Raw genomic sequence first — 20,022 nt, forward strand, 5'->3', positions numbered from 1 at the left:
TATGAGGTCGATATATATTTTTTGTATAAGAATTGATTTGAATGAAAATATAGCTGTTTAAACCTGTATCTCTTGATAATGCAGTATTTTACTATTCGCTCGCTCGAGAATTTGCCTGTTTTCAATTTTTTTTTATTTCGCTCGCCTCTTCAACTTTTTTTTATAAAAAAAATCCGTAGACCAACAACTCAATTTGGAGTGGCCTTATAGTCCAATCTTCAAGAAACTATTTCAGAACATTTGTGGTAATGTTATCTCAGCAATGATGCAACTGGTTCAGTTTCTTGGCAATAATAATGGCACTGTGCAGTTTTTCTTGTATGGCTGAAGTGAAACAATGTTAACAGTTTTGAAGTCACATTTTTTTGTCCAAACTCAATGAAACTTGGTCAGAACATTTGATTTTATGATATTTGGGCCTAGTGTGAAAATTTCTATTGTCGGTTTAAAAACATGGCCCCAGGGGCGGGGAAGATTTCATTATAAGGCTATAGCAGAACCTGATTAACATTTTAGATGGTACATTTTAATTCGAATCTTCATGGCACTTGGTCAGTATATTTGTTGTAACGATATCTTGCCCAAGTTGGAAAATGGTGTCAGTCCTTGGAAAAACATGGTCAAGGCAGACCTTCCTTATATGGTTGTAGTGAAATCTTATTAACACTCAAGAGGTCCCATTTAAGTTGGATATTTTTGAAACTTGCTTAGAAGATGTTCTTATGATGGCAGGGCCAAATTAAAATGTTTGAATGTGTTGAAAAACATGGTCGGCATTGGGCAGGATTTATTTTAGATGGCTTTAACGAATCTTGGTTACAATGTTTCTCTGTTAATTTCACACGTTTTTGCTCATCTTTATAAAACTTGCTCAACATGTACGTAAGCTCATTTGAGCACAACATGCTCATTAAATGCTTTTGTGATCGCCTTTTGTCTTTAGGTTCTTGTGTGTCTTTCTTTGTCAACATTTTTCTTGTTAACACTCATAATGTCACAGTAATTGTCTGATCTTTATGAAACTTGGTCAGAAGATTTTTCCAAACGATTTCTTGGCTGAGTTTGAAACTATGTCATATGAGGTAAGCAAAACTAGGTTACTAGGCCAAATGAAAGAAAAAGATTGTTAATAGGTAAGAGGCCACATAAACAGTCGAATCTTAATGAAATTGGTCAGATTTTTTTTCGTATGATATGTTAGCTGAGTCAGTAAATTTTTCCCGTTTGTTGAAAAACATTGCTTCCAGGGTGGGCAGTTCCCTTATATAACTATAGTAAAACCATGTTAACACTCCAGAAGTCACATGTATAGTCCAATCTTAAGTAAACTTGGTCAGACAATTTGTTCTATTATTAATGATATAATTGCAGAGGTTGAAAATTGTTCTTTTTCTGGTTGAATGAAAACCATGGCCGCCAGGAAACGGGACGGTTTTCTTTGTATGGATATAATTAAGCCTTGTTTACTCTGTCGAATACACATTTATTGGACAATTTTCATTTTTCAACTTGGTCAGAATATTTATTCTAATGAATTCTTCGTACAGTTCGAAAATGGTTCCTGGTCGATAAACAACATTTCCGCCAGGGGCGGGACATTTCTCATTATACTGCTATATTGAAACCTTCAACTTGTTAACAGTCACGTCACAATTTTAGTCCAATTGCCATGAAACCTTTTCATAAAATTTGTTAAAATCGCATATCAGCAAATTTCGAAATTGGTAAAGGTCCGTTTATTTTTTTCATTAGATAAAATCTCGGCCAAGTTTGAAACTGTGTTATGTGAGCTCAACAACTAGGTCACTAGGTTAAATAGATAAAGCATTTTAACTTTCTAATGTCTCTAAAGCTTGTCATAATTGTTTTGTTCATTCGAGTCTCATGTGATCACGTTAGGGCCCATAACCATATTTTTGCAGTAGATACAACCAGCGTCTTGCTAACGTAATACCCCCATATATTAATCTAAGGTTTTAATATGTATATCTACATTTTGTGTTGGAAATATTTTCTTTTATCTAATGTTTGCCAAAATGATGTGCATAGAAATTAAACATCTAGTACCTTTATAATTCTCTACTCCTCCTCCTGAGAAAAGTTTAATGCCTTTGGGTCTGATGTTAGCGCCTTATGGCCCATAGCCCTCCTGTCTATAAATAATTCAGAAGTGACCTATCGAATTTCTTATAGACTGTCCCTTTTGAAGGGGAAACAATTATTATATTATCTGAGTCAAAAAGGCAAAACCATAAACACACTTCATGTTGTTAATTTTTCTGTGATCTGCTTAATTAACTACATTATAATGGTTATTTTATTTTGAAACAATTTAGTTTATAAAAAAGGCTAAATTTGCAACGAAGCAGTGTTTATCGTATCGCATGTATCCGAGTGTAAACAATTCATGCAGACCAGTTTTCTGTGACCTCTACAAAACATCATAGTTTCTTCCCGATGTTGTTCGCGCCTTGCTATGTAATCTTACTTAGCATCTGCAGTGTCCCTTCTTTTAAACGACATGGATTATGCAGACCGACACAATTTTCACAAACGTAGCGTTGACAGTTTTTTCCAGAAATGTTTAGGCTCGATTTCATAAAGCTACCTTCGCATCCGGTGCAAATACAATGACAAACTATCCGACGCTAACTATACTGGCGTTTCAATCTGTTCCGCCTTTTTGGTTATCTACTTAAAAGCTTGTTTCTCTACAATACACACGATCTAATAATGTCAATATTTAAATCGTTATGCTACCGGAATGTAAATGTGTATGATTTCAGTTATGCTTACAAAATTAAAACGTGTCGTACATAGGTTTCATGCTCAAAAGTAAACGGTGACACTTGTACCTTAGTTTGTTACCAATCGATTTGATATCTCAACCTACTCGAGAGATAAAATGAGTTTTTCGTTAGAGGAAGGACAAATATGTTCTCATAGTTTATTGAATTTCATTATGTAACATTAAAAATACAATGTTTATACCTGTTTCTCCTTTGTACACAGTTTCACAATTCTTGCACGGGATCTTGTTTACACAGCCACACACCTCTTCCGTCAGCGTCTTGTCCTTAGGATGAACAAGAAAGCGTCTGAGAGTGCTGTGTTTTCGCATTGCTACACTTAAGTTGTGTTTTCTGTAGACTCGCACCAGCGCCTCAGATACATTTTTCACATAGGGAATGACTACCATACCCTTCGACTTATTCTTGAATTTATCCCTTTCTTTCCTCCTTTTACCCTTCCCCTCCTGTTTTTCTGCTATCTTCGTTTCAGTGTCTTTAACCACTGTGTATATTGTCCATTGTGGATATCCACACACTTTCAGTGCTCCCCTGATGTGGTCAAGTTCCCTTTTCTGATCCTCTTTGTCAGTCACTATTGTTAAACATCTGTCGACTAGAGTTGTTACCACACTCAATTTGTGAGATAACAAGTGGTGGGAGTCGAATTGCAGATATTGATCTGTATGGGTAGGTTTCCTGTAAACCAATAACTTCACCGATCCGTCCTCCTTTCTCACTATCAAAGAGTCCATAAATAGTATCTTGCCCTCAGCTTCCTCCTCGTTTGTGAATTTGATACTGCCTGTAGTATCCACTGTGTTCAAGTGCTCAGTCAACTGATGCACATACCCTTTCTTCACAATTTCTAGAATGTCATCCATATATCTCTTCCAAAGTTTTGGGGCGCATGTTATGGGAGATGCTGCAATGGCCTGCTGTTCTAGCCACTCCATAAACAGATTCGCTACTATAGGACTCGCTGGTGAACCCATTGCCGTACCAAACTTTTGTTGAAAAATTTCCCCGCGAAAGTTGAAATATGTGGTGGTCAAGATAAATTTCAAAAGATCCATTATATCATTCACTTCTAAATTTGTTCTCTTTGTCAATGTAGTGTCAGAAAGGAGCCGTTGTTCAATAATTTCAATAGTTTTGTCAATAGGAGTTTTCGTAAACAATGGCCAACATCATTCATCATCTTCTATAATGATACCCGACATGCATTCACTGAAATGTTTAGATTTATGACATGCTGATCGGTCTAACCTACGAGAGGTACCAGACTGTCTGCTAATGCTCTGGATGTGCTGTATCCAATAGATCCCGTGTAGTCAACGATCGGGCATAGGGGGGTGTTCTTTTTGTGTATTTTGGGTGTACAGTACATTTTTGGGACATTTTCAGCAGTGGGGTATAGCTCATCGTATTGATCTTTATTTAGCTCGTTTTATCTTTTCAATCTTTGTAATATTGAAACTAATTTGTGTTTGTACTTCGCTCTCGGGTCCTTTGGTAATTATTAGCTCGGCTGTTTTCGGAGAAAATCCGAGGTATTGTCATAGCCTGCTCGTCCTGCTAAAACCTTAACATTTTGCCAAGGTTTTGAACATTGGCTATAAAATCAAAGTGCTTGCACATAAAAATTTGAGACTTCATATATAGCTGCACCTTGATGAGTTCTACAAGCCTCACCCATATTTGGATCAATAGGTCAAAGGTCAAGGTCACTGTGACCTCTAAAAAAAATCAAAAAAAAATCTGACAAGCTTTCATTTATTAAAAAATGCACCCGCAGCCGAGCGTTGGCACCCGTTATGCGGTGCTCTTGTTCATAAGTCCGGTCATCACTGAGCATTTCCAACACTTTCTTTTCATAGTCATTTTTATCGAGAACGACAGAAGAGGTGTGTGGCTGTGTATACAAGATCCCGTGCAAGAATTGTGAAACTGTGTACATAGGAGAAACAGGTCGCAAACTTGGTACTCGGATAAATGAGCACAAAAAAGATGCCAAAACAGCCCACAAGTTTTCACGCGGTCATGAAGGAGAGAATCGGAAACAACAGAACACTCTATGGCAGTTACAAACCATATAGCTAGGCACAACCATGTCATTGACTGGGAGGGGGTGAAAGTGATAGATGGTGAAAACAACACCGCACTCAGAAAACTTAGGGAATCGGTTGCGATAGCTAAGGAGAGACGGGTGATGAACAGGGATGAGGGGGGCTACCAACTGAGCCCCATCTACAGGCCTCTGTTTACTGCTGGGAACCAGTCCGGCAGTAAACCCGCCCTGTGACGTTCATTTCCCGCAAAGTCACAGTCTGATGAAGATTCATCAATAATGGATCGAAACTGTCACGGTATGTGAACACATTTTTTTCTCGGAATGTAGATCTGCATATAAACTGTCAAATTTATTTCATTTTTTATTTTTAAGTTTTTCTATCACATTTTTTTTTCTTATAAATAATAAAAGGCAAAAACGTAGTTTACCGGTTGTTTATGTCCATATATTTATCACTTTCTATTCCTAACTCTTACTCCAAATTGACTTAAATTTTTTTACACCAGAGAAATTAACCACGTCTTCACTTTTCCAAGGTTACACTCCAAAATTCTGTATCTATATCTAGATATACCATATCTATGGTTACACTTGCTCGTTCATTCCCAAAACGCATGGGCTTGCGAAATGACATTTCGGGGTGTCGTCGAGGAAATGCGGAAAACCAATACTTAACCGGGTAGATTGTTTTTGAATGGAGTTTCACGCCCATCAACGATTAGCACGCGCTGTACTTCCGAGAGAAATTCTTTCCTCGTTAACGGATAACCAATTTTGCCCATCCGATTCGCGTAGTTCACAAGATGCTTTTCTTCCACACCTGTCAGCACCGTTTTCCGCCCGACACTTGTCGGTTCTTACCCGCACCGAAAACTTTTCTTAAAGCGTTGTTTTGGGAACGCCATTCGCCTTTGCAGCTGCCTTCCGACCAATCTTACCGCTGCGCACCACTTCCAGTGCGATAGCCATGGATTCCTACGTGTACTTAACGCGTTTTCTTAAGTTAATTTTGGTGGACATGTCTAAACAAATAAAATAATAAATATTTTGTTTTAAGACTTATTTGATGATGGCGACGGAGGGGGTCGAAATAAGACCCATTTTTGTCAAAAGTCTGTCAAAATCGAACCCCCAATAAATGTATAAATCAACGTTTCAAATTTGATTTATTTGCTGTTGTAACTCTTAACAACGAAATCATTTTGACGGTTATTGATTCATTTCATTTGAGCACGTAATAGTCTATGCATTTCATACAACGATCACACGCGGGGTATCTACCTTTAAACCGCTGTTTAATAATCGCGCAAAAACGTCATCAATGACATCATAAAATTTAAACTAACATGTTATGATGACGTAGAATTCGTGCTTACATCACTTTAATATTTCATTTCTCGTCAGGCCATCAATTTGATACCCTAACCTAAATTTGGTAAAAAAGGTTTTGCATTTATATCTTTTATATGTCGAAATTACTGATCTCTACAAAATCTTTGCTTGAATAATGAGTATGTTGTAAGCTTCCCTTCATTGGCTGAGATTTTTAAGCACCAGTTGGTTTTATACATATTCACTATTTTAAATTTAACAGTATTTAATCTTATTATACAAATCAGCATCCGAAATATCTAAATGTTTAAAACAATGATGTACAGTGTATAAACATACACTAATTTGCTTTCACCAAAAGCAGCAGAGAGAAGTTTGCTAACATTTTCGCAAATAAGTCTTTGATAAAATTTAATTGGGCCAAAAAATAGCTCCGTTTCGGGTCTCCCGACCGTGTCTCCCGAATCGGCGCCGACCCTCAACATTTTATTGGGGTTGCCAAAAAAAAATATTTTTCATTTTCGTTAATATAAGATGTAATATCAAGCAAACAAAGCATATATATACATGCATTTCTTATTTAAAGCTTAAGTAGCCTTCCATTTTAGTACCCCCCGCCCCCCTCAAAATAGTAAAATAATAAAAAAATTAAAATAAAATCCCTACCTACCGACCCTGTTTTTTTTTCCAAGGAGACCAGAAACGGACCTATTTTTAGCTCATCTATTTTTTGAAAAAGAATTATGAGCTATTGTCATCACCTTTGCGTCGGCGTTGGCGTTGGCTTTGGCGTCGGCGTCCGGTTAAGTTTTGCGTTTAGGTTCACTTTTCTCAGAAAGTATCAATGCTATTGCATTCAAACTTGGTACACTTACTATCATGAGGGGACTGGGCAGGCGAAGTTAGATAACTCTGGCGTGCATTTTGACAGAATTATGTGCCCTTTTTTATACTTAGAAAATTGAAAATTTTGGTAAGTTTTGCGTTTAGGTCCACTTTTCTCAAAAAGTATCAATGCTATGGCATTCAAACTTGGTACACTTACTTACTATCATGAGGGGACTGGGCAGGCAAAGTTAGATAACTCTGGCGTGCATTTTGACAGAATTATGTGCCCTTTTTATACTCAGAAAATTGAAAATTTGGTTAAGTTTTGTGTTTAGGTCCACTTTATTCCTACAGTATCAAAGCTATTGCTTTCATACTTGCAACACTTATTAACTATCATAAGGGGACTGCGCAGGCAAAGTAATGTAACTTTGACTGGCATTTTGACAGAATTATGTGCCCTTTTTATACTTAGAAAATTGAAAATTTGGTTAAGTTTTGTGTTTAGGTCCACTTTATTCCTACAGTATCAAAGCTATTGCTTTCATACTTGCAACACTTATTAACTATCATAAGGGGACTGCGCAGGCAAAGTAATGTAACTTTGACTGGCATTTTGACAGAATTATGTGCCCTTTTTATACTTAGAAAATTGAAAATTTGGTTAAGTTTTGTGTTTTGGTCCACTTTACCCCTAAAGTATCATAGATATTGCTTTCATACTTGCAACACTTATTAACTATCATAAGGGGACTGCGCAGGCAAAGTAATGTAACTTTGACTGGCATTTTGACAGAATTATGTGCCCTTTTTATACTTAGAAAATTGAAAATTTGGTTAAGTTTTGTGTTTTGGTCCACTTTACCCCTAAAGTATCATAGATATTGCTTTCATACTTGCAACACTTATTAACTATCATAAGGGGACTGCGCAGGCAAAGTAATGTAACTTTTACTGGCATTTTGACAGAATTATGTGCCCTTTTTATACTTAGAAAATTGAAAATTTGGTTAAGTTTTGTGTTTTGGTCCACTTTACCCCTAAAGTATCATAGATATTGCTTTCATACTTGGAACACTCGCAAACTATCATAAGGGTACAGTAAAAGGACAAGTTGCATAACTCTGGTTGTCATTTTTACGGGATTATGGCCCTTTTTTGACTAAGTAACTTCGAATATATGGTTAAATGTTGTGTTTCGATCCACTTTACTTCTTAAGTATCAAGGCTATTGCTTTCAAACTTCAAATACTTTCATGCTATCATGAGGTTACTGTACCTGGCAAGTTGAATTTTACCTTGACCTTTGAATGACCTTGACTCTCATGGTCAAATTATTAAATTTTGCTTAAATTGCCATAACTCCTTTATTTATTATTAGATTTGATTGATACTTTGACAAAACTACTCTTACCTGACATACCATAATAGACTCCACCCAAACCATCCCCTGTGCCCTCCCCCCCCTCCCCCCTTCCCCCCCCCCCTATTTTTTTTTTTTTAAAGATCATCTCACAAATGACCACCACACCCTCACACTATACCCCCTACCCCACCCACCCCAATTTTTTTTTGAAACGGTAAAAAAACACAAATATTATTTTATTATTGTATGTTTGAAATACCGTCCAACCATCGCACCCAAGAATCCCCCCCACCACCCCCTCCCCCCACCCGAATCCCCCCCCTAATTTTTTTTTTTTTTAAGATCATCTCACAAATTACCACCACACCCTCACACTTTACCCCCCCCCCCACCCCACCCCCCAATTTTTTTTTTGAAACGGTTAAAAAACAAATATTTATTTTTATTATTTTATGTTTGAAATACCGTCCAACCATCGCACCCAAAAATTCTCCCCCCCACTCCCTCCCCACCCCCCCGAATTTTTTTTTTTGCGTTTTTTTTCGCATTTTTGGAAGATAATGTAATAAATTCCACACACCCACACTATACACCCCTCTTCACTCCGCCCCTCCCTCCTTTGTGATTGAAAATGAGAGTCCCTTTACCTTAAAAAAGAAAATAGATGAGCGTTCTGCATCCGCAAGGCGGTGCTCTTGTTTATTTTGGCCTTATGTTACATATTACATCAATATATAGCGGGTATCTTCCTAATTCACACACTGCTTCATTTGTTGCATTTTTGTGTACACCAAGAACGTATTTTAAAAATTTTACTTGCATTTTATCACAATACATATTTAAATGTAATTCAATTAATTATAGTTTGTTTTTCTTACAGTAGAACTAGTGATGTTTAGAGTTCCCCATATCTCATTGCAAACAAGATGATAGGGTTTGATGGTATGATCAAACAGATGAATGATACTGTCAACATTTTGATGTAATTGATTAAAAACCTTACTAATTATCATTAAACTTGCTTTCAATGCTCTTTTGTAAAGATCATTCTGACAGTAGCTAAAAGTTCCAGATGATGCAAAAACAATTCCAAGATATTTATACCTATTCACATAGTACTTTTCATTAGATAGCTTTCCACTTTTACTTAAACTCATAATATTCTTCTTCTTTATTATTACAGGCCTTTTCCGCCCTATGCCACGGGTCCGAATATCGGCCCCATTCCCAATGCAAATCTGGTTGTTTTTTCCCAAATTGAAAAAAACTAAATTCCCAATGCCAACTTCCAACGATTGCAAAGTTGATTTTTTTTTCGGCCGCTAAAAGTGCGCAAAATAATGTTACCTTAATCCGCAAACTAACCATTGGGAAAAACCCGCTTGTTTTGAACCCGGCTTTGTATAGATCAATACTGCGCGAACTGTGAAGGTACTCCTTAATCATCAAAATGGCTTTTCACAACAAATATTATGTTGCCAAAATAAGGTAAAAAATATTCGAAAAATTCGCCATCAATTTTGTTCCTTTTCAACTAGCAAAAAGAAAAACAAACAACATCGGGTGAGGTAACTATAAGAATGCACCGAAATATTTCTAGTAATAAACGAAGATCGTTATAAATGATTTTCGAAATTGAACAACAAGATGCGACATAAGATCTGTTTTTTTGATATCTGAAATTGATTATAGATTGATTCATTTGTGGTTAAGAAATTTTAAATACTGACACTGTGTTTGTTTATATTTTATTAACATAGGCATGATTTGAAAAAGCATTATATTTAATCGTGTGTTTGTTTCAAGAGTAAATTTATCTAACTGTTCATGGTACATTCTCATCTTACACATTTCAATTTCTTTTGTTATATATGTACATACATGTATCTAAGTACATAATCTTAATATATAAGGATGCATACTTAATATTTATTTTTGGCATAGAATTAACTATATTACCTATTGTACTTAGCTTAAGAATTAAATTAAAATCTGAAAACTGTCACTCAATTTCTGAGTGAACAGCATTGGCTAGATAAAGTTATCAAGAAATGGACAGAAGTTAAGGTATATAAACTAATCAAATATCATAACTTGTACCACAATATGATAAAAAAAATCACAATATCAGTCACATAAAGATTTTAAAAATGAAAGCCGGAATGGAAGCAAATGATAAAATTCGATTTTTGAATTATAAATAAAACAATTATATCATTAAACTTATTGAAATTGCACGTAATAATCGTTGTCAGTTATTGTTTGTTTGAAGTTTTCTATTTAAGATAATAGCCATTCTCCCTGCGGAGTTACTGGTTGGGATAGACGGTTGAGTCGACAAATTCCAGTTATGTTCATGTATGTTTTTTTTTTACATATTCTGACATATATATATATATATAATAATGTTTACTTAATTTATAAATGTGGTATCTACCGGTATTCATAACTTAATTTGTTCAACTGTGGAATGTTTCAATTCGAACACTATGTACTTTCTTTTTAGGCGCACAATAACAAGTATGTGTAAATGTCTTCCATCACGTCATTTGAACATGAGTTGCTGGAGGTATGTGAACTCCAAAAGGAAAACTAAAGATTCTATCGGTGCATTAATTAAGCCTGATGATATCGAGGCAGAAACTAATAAGAAAAGGTCAATTTACTCAACACTTTTTTTCAGCAGTGTATTTGTAAAAGCAGAGATTGAAACGGGAGAACACATAGAGGTCATAGATGACATTGAAATGTTGAATTACACAAGTTTTAGTGAAATTGAGGTATTAAAAGTGTTTTAAAAAGTCAATAAACCCAGAAAAGTCACCAGGTGCGGACTGTTTTCATCTTTAAGTGCTTAGTGAAGCTACAAATGAGTTGGTTAAACCCAGAGCTCCAGATAAGGATTTAGTCTAAAGGGTATTTCGATCACCACCTGATATTATTTTTAAAGCGTATTTTACTCCTTTGTTTCAGCCATAAAGGGTATTTAGGAATATTTAGGGGTATTTTCCATTTCCATAGAAAACTGACAAAGTAAATGGCGTGTTCAATCTAGAAATGTTATTAGTTGTTATTTATATTATTAAATGCAAACACAATGAATTTAAAATGACGATATGAACAGACTTTCTTTAAAAATATTCCCGCAATAGCCGCTGGTCGCTTAAAACGTCCTTTTTTTGATCCACAAACATGATGGGCCGCCATTTTAATTACAAGCTTATTTTGATTGACTTACTTTTGATTCAAAGGTTAAATTGCACTAAAAAACTCAACTGAATTATTGGTTAAACCAGTTACGCACTTTAATCGATTTAAAATACGTACCGAAATTTGTATTGCGTTTTGTTACGTACTGGGCCGATTTTTTGGGATTTTTTCAATGCGTAAATACGCAAATAACCCTCTTATCTGGAGCTCTGGTTAAACCATTAATGTTGCTTTTTAACAAATCATTAAATGAATGAGTTATTCCAGATGATTGGAGAAAGGCCATTGTGTCGCCTATATTCAAAAAAGGAAACAAAAATGACCCGACAGACCTGTTGGTTTAACATCAGTTGTATGCAAGCTTTGTGAAAAATTGATTAGAGAAAGATTAACAGTTCATATGGTTTCCAATAGACTTTTTGCAGATGCTCAATGTGGTTTGATGTCAGGACGTTCTTGTGTTAATCAGCTTCTAGAAATGTTTGATGAATGGGCAAATATGCAAGACTCTGGAGTGCCAATATTTATTATTTATCTTGATTTTGCCAAAGCGTTTGAATCGGGGGTCAACTTTTCAACCGGGTGATATACTTTTTGCATAACAGGACAAAGGACGTACGAGTTGGTTCGTCCGTTTCTTCATGGGCTAATGTAATAAGTGAAGTACCCCAAGGAAGTGTGCTAGGTCCAATTATATTTCTCTGCTTTATCAATTACTTGCCTGATGTTGTTTCTGGAGTCGTGAAAATCTTAGCTGATGATACTAAATTATATTCATAAGTTCCGAACATTGAAGAGTGTGAAAAGCTTCAAGTTGATCTTGACAAACTTTGTGACTGGAGTGAAAAGTGGAAATTGTCCTTTAATGCCGATACATGTAAGGCATATATGAAGTAATGAAGAAGTGTTCAGATACTCTATGAGAGAGAAGGGTGGATGGAAATTTTGTTTATGTTGAATCTGTGACAAAACAGAAAGATTTGGGAATAACTTTTGATAACAAGCTCAATTTTGATCAGCACATTTCCAACATCACATGTAAAACACAAATAATTCTAGGATTGATACCAGCGATTTTCCCCTTCTTTATTAAGTACACGTAAAAGGTACTTTCCCAATTGGAGAAAAACTACAAAATTCCCAATTCCCGTCTGAAAAATTCCCGAAAGGAAGGAAGATTTTGTCAATTTTGTTCCAAAAGTGCATTATCTGCAAGTTAACAAATAAAATGAGCACTGACACTGAAAATTATAAGACAAAATGAATGTAAAACAACATTTGAGTTGATTTCTGCTATTGATACCAAGCAATTAAAAAGACCCATAATTCCCAATTGGAAGATTTCAAGACACGGATTTTCCAAATTTTAGAGTTTTTCGCGCTAGTTTTTCCCAATTGGTATGGTTCAGGTACTTTTCCCTATTTGGGAAGATAAATCGCTGGATACACGGAAAATTTGAATATCTTGACAAGGACATGTTAAATCATTTATACAAATCACTTGTTCGACCCACATTGGAATACGAATCTAGTGTATGGTCTCCACATTAAAAAAAACATATGAAGAAAATAGAAGATATTCAACGAAGAGCTACCAAACTTGTGGCAAACTTGTATCATATTCCTTACACTCAGAGGTTGAAGGAACGTGGTCTTGTAACCTTCGAGTATAGACGTGATAGAGCTGATATGATCCAATTATTCAAATCCATGCACATATTGACAGTCTGAAATTGACAAACTGTTCTCACTTTCACAAAATGATTTTCGTTGTCATTCCTTGAAACTCCAAACACCAAAGTGCAAGAAGAACATCAAATTAAATTCGTTCTCAATTAGAGCTATTTCATTTTGGAACAGTCTGAGTGAAGAAACTATTTCTTCAAATATTGTGAACCTTTTCAAAATTCGACTGAACAAGGAAAATTGGAACGCTAAAAAATGTGTACCATCATGTTATGCGCAGATATAAAGATATAAACCTCTAAAGGTTTATCAAATTTCACAATACCAATGGTAAAAATCAAATGGCCTTATGGGTATTCATTTCTATAGTAAATAGAAAAAAGTAATTGTTTTTTACATAGAATTGTACGAATACAGTTTCAAGTAAACATAAGCTTAACGAACATATTTGATAAGTTATGTTAATGACAGAGTTTTAATCATTATAATATTAACATTTTAGGAAGATCTGCCGAACAGCTCATGTAAGGCCAAGTCATAAGAGCCAGTGAAGAAAAAAAGATGTGAGTTCAATTAATTTAAAGATTTACATTTACCTAACATCGCTCGATTGTTCATTGTCGGGTACTACTTAAATGTACCCCGGGTACTCTTCAGTATACTTAAATGTACCCCGGGTATGGAAAATATATCAACACGTACCCGGCCCATTTAAGCTACCCGAATTTTATTCCCGCCAAAAATCCGATGTAAAACGTGCTACGGAATACGAAACAGAAGTCACTTAGAAAAAACTTGCCTTAATATCCTTTTTGTAGTATGAGATTCGATTATAGAGGTCATTGTACAAAATATTGACATAAATATTACCATTACTATTTGGAGCAAAAGCCGACAAAGACCAATTTAGTGTTTTAATTACTGGGTATGTTTAAGTATATTTACCATATTCGGGGACCATTTAAGTATACTTAAGAGTACCCGTGGTACATTTAAGTAGTACCCTTGCCTACCTTGACCAATCGAGCCTTATTATCATCAACTTGCATTAATGTATCAAAAATCTTAACATTAATTAAATATGAAACAATTTGTTCCAACAGAACCTTGTCTGATGTGCAGTATGCACAGTACATGTTCTAGAAAGAAAAATCATAAAGAACATCCCTTTATTTAACAATATTAATTCGTTATTTCATCACTTGCCTTAAAACATAAAATGAATTTTACTTTCAGATAGTGCTGCACTTCATTGTTTCTGTAGAGTTGTTGGAGAAAAAATGCATTGCAATGTTACAAATACACAAATAAAAGGAGCAGAATATGTGTTCAATTTGTTCTGTTATAAAGGAAACATTATTCATTATAATCATGGCAAAAAATACATATTGTAAAATGTGTGTACTTAATGAAAACAATCCACAAAAAGAACGACAAAGACATTGTCAATTTCAATACTGTTACAACGATTTTTTTACCAAAATGCAGCAGCTCATAGACAACAAAGCAGCTCATAGACAAAAACATCATTAACTTCTATTGTATTATCAACAGAAAAACTATGACCAAATTTCAACAACAAAGAGTAAAATATTGATAACACATGTAGCCGGACATAGACAGACCACAAAAGCTCACCTAGAGCACTTCATGCACATGTGAGCATAACACAGCAGCTACATATATAAATTAATTATGTGTTGTCTATACGCTGCAGCATTTCGGTCCTGTTGTCGGGCAGCGTGTACAATGTCATCCACTTCATGTGTCTCAATAGGTTGTTCAAGTAGTTGCACCTGCTGATCTTTCGACAAGTTGTGCAGGCGTATGCATGCAGCAACTGCTTGACAGCTCTTGTTTAACCGCATGTATAAATACTCCAGTTTTATGTAGACACCAGTCAGTGTGGAATAAAAATCAATATAACCCATTTATCTAATTACAGTTCCCCTAATTATGCATTTTATTTCATTGAAACACATCTTCAGAAATTTATTTCATAAAAGACTAAAATGAATAAAGAAATAAATTCATAAAACAAAGTACATGCAGGCATATGCACGTGTATATGTAAGCAACTTAAAAATCTATCAAATGTTTTTTTTAACTAGATGTGTCTCCTTCAATGATACCCTCCGCGCCACGTTAAGATACACAAACAAGTCAATCAGTCATTTAAAGAGTTTTTTTCGCACAAAAACATCTTTTATACTTTTAACTTGAAAAATAAAAAACAACATAATTACACATTTTTATAACATTTTTTTTCTGTATGGAAAGACAAAGATGACGGACAGCTGCAGTGCTTAAGGCTTCCCAAATAGTACATTAACTTAATTGTTATTATTATGAGGTAGATGTGATGATTACAATTACGCTCCAAAGAGTGAGGCATTAAGCATCACACGTGTCAATCAATAAATTTTGTTTTTGAAAGCAATGAAAATGTAAAGCATAAACTATATCCATAAAAGCACATAATTTATGTTCATACCTTCAATCCACAGCTGTCAAAGACAGAGGCATCATTTGTTGACCCAGGCCATTTTGACACAATGTTAATGAACCTGTAAATAAACTATACTTAAGATGTGAACACGGAATTCAATTAATAGCGGTGGATGATTGGTGCATACTTGTTATTTACATGTTACATATAATGTCACTATTAGTTACGCAGTTTCTGACTGACATTGTTATAGAGGGTCATACAATTAAACATTGTCAAGAGCGTAAACCAGTTGTGTTTGGTTACACATTTTCTTACTTATCAGTAGGGGCAGATATTCAATCAATTATACGGTGCTTCATTTTATATACAACACATAAAAAGTTTATGCGGAAAAGGTGTATCAATAAATTGTGTCACCAACTAACTTGCATTGCAACGTCCGAAATATGCAATATCCCAATAATATTTCAACCTTTAAAATTTAAGATATTTTGGCAACTGAACTGTTTTACTTAAAGAGATGCAATAGAAACATTTATTTTGATAAACATGAAACAAAGCACCCTTTATACTTATCCTTTCAACGGCAAAACAATTAATTATGCGAAGTACTAAAAATTGCATCGCACATTTCAATGCACCACAATTCAAATTATCCCTATTGAACATTCAATACAGATATTGTTATAACGAATTCATTAAACGTTATCAAACATAAGTTATTTCAATCATATTGGATTAATTGAGAACACAACAATTAAATGAATGCAAAAACAAACCTTCGTCAGGACAGGTATAGAATGTGATGTCATCGTCGGTTTTTTGAGATCATCTTCTAACTAAAAGCGGCTTATTGAATTGTCTGCCTAGAAAATAGCGACTCAATATTTCTACATCCCGAAAATCGCTAAAATTCTTTCTTTCGCGAAACAGCCTCCTTTCCAGAGGTCAAAATACGTCTAAAGCTCATACGGCCGCCATGTTTACGAATGCTAAGACTGGTCATACCCAATCGTAACTTAAAGCAAAAATCTTACGACAGCTTAGCTGCGATTTCTTTGAAAAAACGGTTCATGGTACTTACGATAAGCGTACGACCGAATCTTACGTAAGATCACTCTAAGATATGTTGATAAACTGACCTCCGATGTGTTATTATTTTCAACAGAATTTGGGATCTACTGTCATCGTAAACAGAACAATGCCGTCCGTCCGGATTTTGGTTGTCCTCATGGTTATGTGCACCATTATGTAGACTGTCATACATCAGCATACATGGAAACTGGCGAATAGAGGTATTACTTTCAGAATAAATGTCCGAGTATATTAAAAAATGTATTACAGTTGAAATTTAGATATGAAAAAGATGCGCTTTGACGAAAACACGAAAGACCTCCTTAAAATTATTTTTTTACGATATTAAGTATATGACGAACCTCGCCTGTTAACACCTTAGCAAACAGATATTCATACCTTACTTAAAATAAAATACTAATTGTATGTCAGTTTTATATATTCAAAGTTATCAATTAACCAAAAACATGCAAATCCTGCTTTGCCAGAGCTGAGTAGTATTAGTGTATAATCGACCCCGGCAGGACGAGGGCCCCGGTTGTTAGACGTTCAGTATAGCTCCGTCGTATGTTATTGTCTAATAAGTATTATCAACTACAATGACTTAGATAGTTACATATGTCAGAGCTACGCAAGACGTCTTTAATCGACCCACTGCCTTTCGTCCGAGGTCCAGTATGAGGCTAGGTCCGATCCTATAAAAACGGTCCAGCTCTGACGTATGCTATGATTAACGATACATGTTATTTAAATTTTTGTTCATTAAAATGTATTCTTATTAAGCTTTCCGACCATAATTTGTCATTCAACTAATTAGCAATGTATAACGTATCTCGAGTCGCTTAATTTTTTTGATGAAGCAAAACCAGTTTTAGCTGGGCACTCTGGATTGTCGGGCTTGTTTTGACAGTATAATATAAACGAAATAAGCATTGAAGAATTCCTAACTGAAACATATTTATAACTGCGTATAACCGGTAGTCGTGCATAATTGTAAACTTCCTAAGGAAAAAATATTTTCGGCAGACATGCATTCGATTTCGTAAACCTTGTTTTGTCATACTGGTTAGAATGCATATAAGATTGTTTCAAATTACGGCGGTTTAAGTTAATTTATTGACAGGAGAAAAGATAATGGAAGTGTATATTGTGTTAGAAGCACTGTTATTCATTAGCCATGATCTAAGCGTTGCGTTAATTAAATTTTGTTACATGACACTTTTTTTCAAGCTCTGTCTCATCATTAATTAGTATGTATTTTTAACCTGCAGTTTAAGTTTTATTCAGTATTTTAATATGTCAAATTTTGTAAACGTATTATCGTTAATACTTTTGCGTTGTTTAGTGATATTTTGCTTAGTTTTATTAATGACACAATGTTGATTGACACAATGTTATTACGGGTCACACTACAATTGTGTTGTTGCTTTTAGGTCAGTGTTCCTGTCGATATCAGTGTAGGGACGGGGAATGCCTGGCGGCAATTCATGAATTATGTCTTAGGCGTCCGAGTATTAATCACCAGGATTATCCCAGATGGATGTGCTGTAATCGTTTGAAGTATCCTTGTCCAATAGTGTAAGATTTTGTATGTCCGTTTGTGTCTTAAACTAACGATGTGATTAACTACTCATCTGTTTTTTTCTCTCTACGTATTGATATAAATTAAAGGGGCCTTTTCACAGATTTTGGCATGTTTTAACTTATTCATTAAATGCTTTATATTTATAAATGTAAACATTGGATCGTAAAAGCTCCAGTAAAAAATCAAGAATAAAATTAAAAAAAGGAAAAGAACATTGCCCGGAGCAGGTGTCGAACCAGTGACCCCTGGAGTCCTGCCAGAGTCCTGAAGTAAAAACGCTTTAGCCTACTGAGCTATTCCGCCGAGTACACATACTGGACGTATTTTATACCTTATATAAGCAATCTTCGTAGTTTCACAAAATTTAACGACAAAAACAGAACTCTCCAAATTATTCAATCGTTTCGCGTTGCAACGCTTTATAATTTTTAGGTTTTAAAATCGTCAAAAGATGCATATAATGGCTATAATACACCATGGTAAATGTTCAGTATTACTGTTTCCTCACAAATATCATAACTAAAACGAAAATGTGCGAATCTGAAACAACTTTTTTCAATTTTGTCAATTTACCAAAGCGTGAAAAGATCCCTTTAAGATCACCCCTTTTCTAGCTCGCCTTGTCATTAAATATATACGACTCTTTGTACAAACGTATTTTAAAAGCCATCTCGTTTTCAATGCTCTTCGGTTAAATTACTAAGTTTGTTATTCAATTCACTTCGAAAATTGAAATCTCCTTTCACTATAACGCATATGAAAATTGCATTTTCTGTGTGTGTGATATCGCAACTATATATTAAACATAATTGGTGATTCCTTGTGAGTAAACGTGTATTGTTATCACGTTTCTTTATTTCTTTATTTTCTTTCAGATAGCCGGATGGAATACTATTTTTTCAGTCAAATAAATACACTTCAAACGTGTTTTCGTTACTCTCTGTATTATATTTTAGTTGAATAAGTGTATAAATTTTAAACACAAAATGACACAAGGCGATATCTGATTCCCAAAACATACTAGATTTGTCATTTGTAGATTTGTAGTATATAAGAATAAAGGATTAATTAAATTCCATGTACATTATCAGGAGAATACTTTTTACTATTCGATGGTCTTTTTAGGCAGATGGCAAAGAGCCTTGTATAAAACAAGACATTACATTACAAATTTACAATAATAAAAGAGGGGTTCATCGCATTGGACATGTCAAGTAGAAGAATTGTGGGTTTCAACCGTTTAAAAGACATGCCAAACCTCACGCTTTACCCAGAATTAATCACAAAACGCACACGTGTAAACATACATTAAACAAGAATTATTAGAGCTGTAAAGTCAGTCTGAAGCTCAAACCAAAAATCCAGAGAGCCATGTTTATATACCACTCATTAAAGTATCACATACATGGACAACCAGCTCATCGCGACATTTCTACATGTGTGTTCTCACAAGGTGTCAACATTCTGTAAAGTTGTTATGGCATCTTAGCGCATTCTTCGACAGACATTTGAGACAGGCCTTACTGTTTAGAGCGCGTTTTTGTTGCCGTATCTGTGACATCAGTTAAGTGTAAAATTGTACTCGTTAGAGAGCCTGATTGCAGTTGCACTTAGTGCATGCATTAT

General features: G+C 34.9%; 1 long non-coding RNA gene across 1 annotated transcript; it reads left to right on the forward strand.

Moving 5' to 3' along the window:
• Positions 1-9,258: 9,258 nt before the first annotated feature.
• LOC127880282 (uncharacterized) lies at positions 9,259-18,474 on the forward strand. The gene is made up of 4 exons (XR_008049498.1): positions 9,259-10,747; positions 13,788-13,848; positions 16,906-17,032; positions 18,245-18,474. It is a non-coding gene; the product is annotated as an uncharacterized LOC127880282 (long non-coding RNA).
• Positions 18,475-20,022: the final 1,548 nt, after the last annotated feature.

This window comes from Dreissena polymorpha, chromosome 4 (genome assembly GCF_020536995.1).
Source record: "Dreissena polymorpha isolate Duluth1 chromosome 4, UMN_Dpol_1.0, whole genome shotgun sequence".
Classification (NCBI taxonomy): domain Eukaryota; kingdom Metazoa; phylum Mollusca; class Bivalvia; order Myida; family Dreissenidae; genus Dreissena; species Dreissena polymorpha.